Here is a 7,502-nt window from a genome sequence, read left to right on the forward strand (position 1 = left end):
CTGTATTGAGTATACGTTCTTGACCCACTTTTGCTTGCCTTTGTCCCAGATTATACAAGCTAAACTGCCTTGCTTCAAGCTTTTTAACCTTGAGGGACAGAGAACATAGGAGACTGGAACCTGATTTAGAAAAATCAGCAAAAGGAGTTACAATGACTCTTCTCTTCCCTTTTATGTGACAGTTATTCTGACTCAACCATGGACCAGTCTAGAAATAAATCCAATATTAGAGACCCTATTATAAAGATAGCTAAAAATCTTTACTAGCCATCAGCGTTAACTTGGAGCATAGCCTATTAACATGAGAAGTAACAGCTTTTCTGTTAAATCTGAAAGCCACCTCCCCACACCTGGAGAACAGAGCTTGGGCTTGATCAATTTGTAACTGAATAGAGTACCTGAACTTCCCCACAGACAAGCTTAATCCTGTTGCTTTTAACTTGTATTTCAAGCAGGACAGTTACCTCCATGTAGGCTCACCTTCCGAAAGCCCAAATGGCAGTAATTCATTGATATGAAGAGATGCATTGAGTGCATATTGTGGCTTTGGTCTGATTGGGGAAAAGGTGTGTAATGAGGGACACAGCCAATGACGGGCCACTGGGTCTATATGGCTTATTTTAATCTAAAACAGAGGCATCTGCCAATAGGCTGTGTTTGTTCATAATAAACACTAAAATGCCGTGTTTGTGAAACAAACAAACAAACAACAAGCGGCACATGTTCTCCAGGGTGGATAAGAATGACTTCAATTATACACAGTCCTAAGACAGGCTAGGCCACCAGCTACCATAGTTCCCAGGCAGGACCATAGAACATAAGTACATTTTATGCCCCAGTTCAGCTAATTTTTAATAAATAATAAGGGAGGAATTGTAGTCTCCCCCAGCCTTGAGCAGGCTGGCTCAGACCTGTTCTGTCACTGTCAGCTAGCCCACCTAGGGTGGAGTCATCTGACCTAGATAAGGTCTATTGTCCTGCCACATTTGCAACTTTCCTCCAAGACACCACTAACTGCTGAGAGGCTAAACCTGTTCTCCTGACACTATCCTGACAAAACAAGATCCTGGCATGGTGGGGGATGGTATCCTGAAAGTATAACAAAGTAAAAACAAAATTCTAGGCCTTTAGGCCCAGGCTTGGGAATGTGACCTCTGTGACTCATTTCTCCAAGGTATGCTAATCATAAAGCAGATAACCACATTCCTCCACCAACCCGCTTCCTGGGTTCAAAGAGTGTTCATTCAAAGAAAGTCACCCTGACCATAGAAGGTCACCCTGACCATTGCCAGAACCCGCTATGCAAATGTGTTATTGTTAGGGGCTCTTAGAAACTGTCTTGAGAGATAACCTGTACAATTACCAGGTATTCCTTGCGACTCTTGTGACTTTGCACTTCCTTGTGACTCTCAACTGGTATCTTTGGTATTTTCCAACAACGCCCTCCCCACTTCCTTGAATTGTGGTTTCTCCCTTTAAATACCCCCTTATCCAGCTACTTGGGGCCCCACGGTCCTCCACCCCTTTGTGGTGTATGACCGTGGGCCCGAGAGCACTCTTAAATAAAAAAAAAATCCTCTTGCAGTTTGCAGCAAGACCATTTCTTGTGGGTGATTTGGGGTGTCGCCTCTCCTGAGTCAGAACGTGGGGGAGTCCTCAAGTTGTGAGTCTTTCATTTGGTGTGTTGGCCGGGAAATGTGACCACCCCTCACACCGGAGAATCGAATTGGAGGTATGGGGATCCCCTCTTGTGTGCGTGCCGGCCAGTGTCTCTGTTTTGAGTGTCTGTTTTCTGAAACGAACATTGGAACATGTGCTTGTTGTGTTGGGTTGTTTGTGTCTTGTCCTATGTTTCTGAAGCAAGGCGCAGTCTGAGTTTGGATCCATCTGAGTTTATACCGATCAGCCTGAGTTTGGATCCGCCTGAGTTTGGTTTCTCTGGTTTTGGCCATCTAGGTAGAAGTGGACGACATTGTTGGTAGACGATGGGGTGACGGGGTTTTCTGAAATGTGCACGGTCTATATTTGCAGTTGTCCTTTTGGGCCGTAAGGACTGAAGGACTGTAATTGGCAGACATGCTAGGAGGACCACAGGCTGCCACCCTGGGGGACGCCCTGGGAAGTAAGGAAAGCCAGGGACACCTGGCCGTCTCCGGAGATCGGTCAGAGGAACCGAGTTCTGTTGAAGCGGAAGCTTCCCCCTCCAAAATCGTCTAATTCTTTTGCCTGCTTGTGGAGGACAAGAAAGGGTCGAGTGTGTCTGGATCTATTGGTTTCTGTTATGTGTGTTTTTGTGTATGTGTTTAGAGCTATGTGAAAATCTAGAGAAGCAAAGGTAATTCTCATAGGTGCTTTATACCCTGACTAGAGATAGTTTACACCTGAGACGTGAGAGAATGGGTTTTGAGAAAAGCAGTACTCTCCGACAATCTGGGGATAATTTGGTAAAAAAAAAAAAAATAAAATAAAATAAATAAAATAAACAGTATCAATTGGTCTTTGGAGCCCTGCACCTGTGGCTGGAGAAGCCCTGCGAGGAACTGATTATAAACACTGCTCTTATAGGGACCACCAGCTTCTCAAATTCTCTGGTAAGGGAACAGATGGCTGTTTTTCCTACAAAAATCTCTGTGCTTGGGATTATTGGATTCATCAGGTGACAAGTTGCTCCTCTCTTGAAATTACTGCTAGAAAAATTAACAATTTTGTTTGGTTTAAATGGGAAAATGTATACAACCAATTCATTTTTGTTTCTAAATAGTTTCAAAAGTATAAATATGTTTTATATGTCTTGGTTATAGATTAGTGGCTCATAAGTTATTGGTTATGATTAAAAATTTGGAACATTAGTAACAAAAAGTTGGCTTAAAACTGGTAACTCTGGGTTAGAGTAATTTAGAACTACAACATGCAGCATGAGACAACCCATGGAAACAGGTCTTTAAAGATACGCCTAAATTGGGTAATTTTCTATGTAATTCTTATCCTAGAAACCCGATTTATAGCAGATAAGATTTAGGGTAGTGTTTTTTTGAGATATTGGCGGCTACACCTTCTTGTGTTTGTGTGCAGGAACAGGCAACCAAACTTTGTAGCAAGTACTGTTTTTGGAGTTCATTTAAAAAAAAAAAGGTTGTTTACACTGTTAAAATTGGGTTTGCTTCTCAAAATTGTGGTTGTACTCTCATGTTACAAGAGAAATTGAAGGCTTCTCCCAAATCGCAGCCACCAGCTAAATCAGCTCCTCTAAAATCTATAAAGCCTCCTGAGTGGCCTAGTCCACTACCTTCCCCTTATCCACAGCCTCAACCCCAGCCGCAGAGGGAACCCCAAACCCCGCCAGCTGTCGAGAGGTGGACAGCTGTGGGTACATGGAGCCACAGAGCACAGAGTCTGGGCGGACTCTGGACCCGCCCAAACTTCAAACCCTTCAGTACTGGTCATTTTCCTCTGCTGATCTTTATAACTGGAAAACTAACCACCCCCTTTCTCAGGATCCCCAGTGCCTCACAGGGTTGGTGGAGTTCCTTATGTTCTCTCATCAGCCTACTTGGGATGATTGTCAACAGCTGTTGCAGATGCTCTTAACAAACAAAGAGTGAGAGAGAATTCTGTTAGAGGCTAGAAAAATAGCCCTGAAGCCAACAGGTGGTCTACACAGCTAACAAAATGAGATCAACATGGGATTCCCTTTGACTCACCCCAGTTGGGACTGCAGCATGGCTGAAGGTAGGGAGAGCTTGAAAATCTATCGCCAGGCTCTGGTCTCCAAGGTGCCTCAAGACGGGCACACTAATTTGGCTAAGGTAAGAGGTAATGCAGGGGCCGATTGAACCTCCCTTAATGTTCCTTGAAAGGCTTATGGAAGCCTTCAGGCGGTTCACTCCCTTTGATCTTACCTCAGAAGCCCAGAAGGCCTCAGTGGCCTGGCCTTCATAAGGCAGTTGGCCCCCGATATCAGAAAGAAACTTCAGAGATTAGAAGGTGTATTACAAGAGGGAGACAGTTATGCGATCTAGTGAAAGAGGCAGAGAAAGTGTGTGTATGAGAGAGAGAGAGGCAGGAGGCAGAAGAAAGAGAAAACAGGAGGGATCGTAGACAAGAGAGAAATTTGACTAGAATCTTGGCCACAGTGATAGGAGAAAAAGAAAAATACAAGATCTAGACAGGAAATCTAGACATCAGAAGACTGAGCCTCAGTTAAAAAGGCTCAGCTGTGTCAGATTAAAGTTACTTATTTGGGATACACCCTTCGAGACAGGAAGCAGTGGCTAAAGAAAGCCAGGAAAAAGACTATAATTCAGATCCCCACCCCAACTACACCAAGGCAAGTAAGAGAATTCTTGGGTACCGCTGGCTTCTACAGACTCTAGATACCTGGGTTGGCAACCTTAGCTGCCCTGTTGTACCCCCTAACCAAGGAAGGGGAGATGTTTTGTGGACCCCATGTCACCAGAAAGCCTTTAAATGTAGAAGAGAGAGCAGGGGTCGCCAGAGGAGTCCTTACTCAGACTTTGAGACCTTGAAAAAGGCTTACCTATCCAAGAAGTTACACCCTGTTGCCAGCAGGTGGTTTTCTTGCCTGAAAGCTATTGCTGCCATAACACTGCTTGTCAAGGATGCTGATAAGCTCACTCTGGGACAGCAAATAGCTGTAGTGGCACCCCACACTCTTGAAAGCATTATCCAAAAGCCCCCTGACTGGATGACTACCAATGCTCCTGTGACACATCAGAACTTTTTGTTGACTGAACAAGTGACCTTCGCTTCATTCCACCTGCTGTCCTCAATCTCACTACACCACTGCGTGAGACTGCACTTACTCATCACTGTGCTGACATTCTGGCAGAAGAAACTGGTACTTGAAATGATCTGAAGGATCAGATCAGCCTTAACCTGAGAGATTTCGAGCTGGTACACTGATGGCAGTAGCCTCGCAGTTAAAGGTAAGCAGAAGGCAGGGACAGCAGTACGGTGGTGAACAGAAAGCAAGTGATCTAGGCCAGCAGCCTCCCTGAAGGGATGTCGGCCCAGAAAGCTGAACTTGTGACTTTGAGACAAGCTCTATGAATGGCAAAAGAAAAGTCTACACTGAGAGCAGGTATGCTTTTGCCACTGTACAAAGAGGGCTGTTGACATCTGCAGAGAAAGACCTAAGATGCTGTGGCTAAAGAAAATCAGATGGCAGATCTAACCGCCAAACAGGTGGCCCAAGGAGCAATGATCCTGGCAGTCAAGGAGCCTAAAGATTATTATGACATCAGAGAGACCAGCTTTAGATACACCCCTGAGCACTATCAAGTTATGGACAGTATTTGACCCACCTGGGGGCCAAGAAATTAAAAGGTGTGGTTACGTCCTTTGACTACTATGTTACAGGACTTTCTGACTTGGCAGAAGAAATAGTCAAAAGCTGCAAGGCCTGTGCTATGACGAGGTAGAATTTCTAAAAGAAATCTTCCCAAGGTAGTTGGGTCCAATAACGGACCTGTCTTTGTTGCCCAGGTAAATCAGGGACTGGCCAAGATATTGGGGAATGATTAGAAGTTACATTATGCATGCAGGCCCCAAAGCTCAGGACAGGTAGAGAGAATGAATAGAACCATTAAGAAACCCTTACCAAATTGACAGCGGAGACTGGCGCTAATGATTGAATAGCTCTCCTACCCTTTGTGCTCTTCAGGGTTAGAGATACCCCTGGACAGTTTAGACTGACCCCCCTATAAATTACTCTACAGGGGGCCCCCTCCACTGGTAAAAATAGCCTCTGTACATAGTGCTGACATGCTGCCTTCCCAGCCTTTGTTCTCTAGGCTCAAGGTGCTCGAGTGGGTGAGACAGCTAGCAGCTTCAGAAGGCCTACTCAAGAGAAGAAGACCTGCAAGCCCCACATCAGTTCCAAGTTAGAGATTCGTTCTACATTAGACATCTCCATGCAGAAAACCTTGAGACTCAGTGGAAAGACCCTTATCTTGTACTCTTGAACACCCTACTTTCTACCTTTATGGGACCCCTTTTGATTTTGCTTCTGCTTTTAATTATAGGTCCATGTGTGTTAAATAGGCATGTCACCTTTATTAGAACAAGAATTAATGCAGTGCAGCTTTTAGTTTTGAGACAACATTACCATGCCCTAAAGGATCAAGTATGTCAGGGAAAAGATAGTGTCTAGTTCTAAGATTAGAACTACTAACAAGTAGAAGGGGGGAATGAAAGTATAACAAAGTAAAAACAAAATTCTAGGCCTTTAGGCCCAGGCTTGGGAATGTGACCTCTCTGACTCATTTCTCCAAGGTATGCTAATCACAAAACAGATAGCCACATTCCTCTACCCACCCGCTTCCTGGGTTCAAAGAGTGTTCATTCAAAGAAAGTCACCCTGACCATTGAAAGTCACCCTGACCATTGCTGGAAACTGCTATGCAAATGTGCTATTGTTAGGGACTCTTAGAAACTGTCTTGAGAGATAACCTGTACAATTACCAGGTATTCCTTGCGACTCTTGTGACTTTGTACTTCCTTGTGACTCTTAACTGGTATTTTTGGTATTTTCCAACAACGCCCTCCCCACTTCCTTGAGTTGTGGTTTCTCCCTTTAAATACCCCCTTACCCAGCTACTCGGGGCACCATGGTCCTCTACCCCTGCATGGTATATGACCATAGGCCTGAGAGCGCTCTTAAATAAAAATCCTCTTGCAGTTTGCAGCAAGACCGTTTCTTGTGGGTGATTTGGGGTGTCGCCTCTCCTGAGTCAGAACGTGGGAGAGTCCTCACGTTGTGAGTCTTTAAATCACCCCCTATATAAACTCAGACTCTTATGTAAACATTTGCCTTGATCAGATAACTTTTGTCCTGGCTCCTTATTTCTCTCACAGTTTCTCCCATACAGTCCCAGCCTTCCTTTGGGAACCCTGCTCATGTAGCTGCAAGCAGCTACATCAATGTACAACTCAAACCCCAGTTGTAGGAGGACCTTGGACCCAGACATGGCCCTTAGCAGCAGCCCAGACTTGGTCATCACTACTGTCTCAGGTGGCAGCATAGGCCATTCACATCAATATGGTCTCCAGGGGCAGTACAGCGCATGGACATCAACACGGACTAAAGCCACATCAAAGATTATGGACATCTGCATGTTGTTACAGGACAACATGCTCCTAAGACATCAACCCAGACTGGAGCCACATCACTGCCACTAACCAACTAATGGCCCTCAGCAGCATCACAGAACACAGCAATGGTCCTTCAAGGAAATCCAACCTACAAAGTGAACCCTTCCTCATGTCAGATCTCCATCATTGTCAAGATGTAGAGTGAACCCCTGGCCAAGCTGCTTGATTGCCAGCTGAGTTTGTATCTGCTTAAGCACTGGGCTGCTGGTGCATACCATCTGGTCTACCCTCACTGGGCAATGACTTGATCCACCAGTGACTTCAGGCCTCTTTCTCACCTGTCACTGCTGTCACATCACCAGTTCTACCTCTCTTCACAGGACATGAAT

The sequence above is a fragment of the Mus musculus genome, chromosome 13 (genome assembly GCF_000001635.26).
Source record: "Mus musculus strain C57BL/6J chromosome 13, GRCm38.p6 C57BL/6J".
In the NCBI taxonomy this organism is placed as follows: domain Eukaryota; kingdom Metazoa; phylum Chordata; class Mammalia; order Rodentia; family Muridae; genus Mus; species Mus musculus.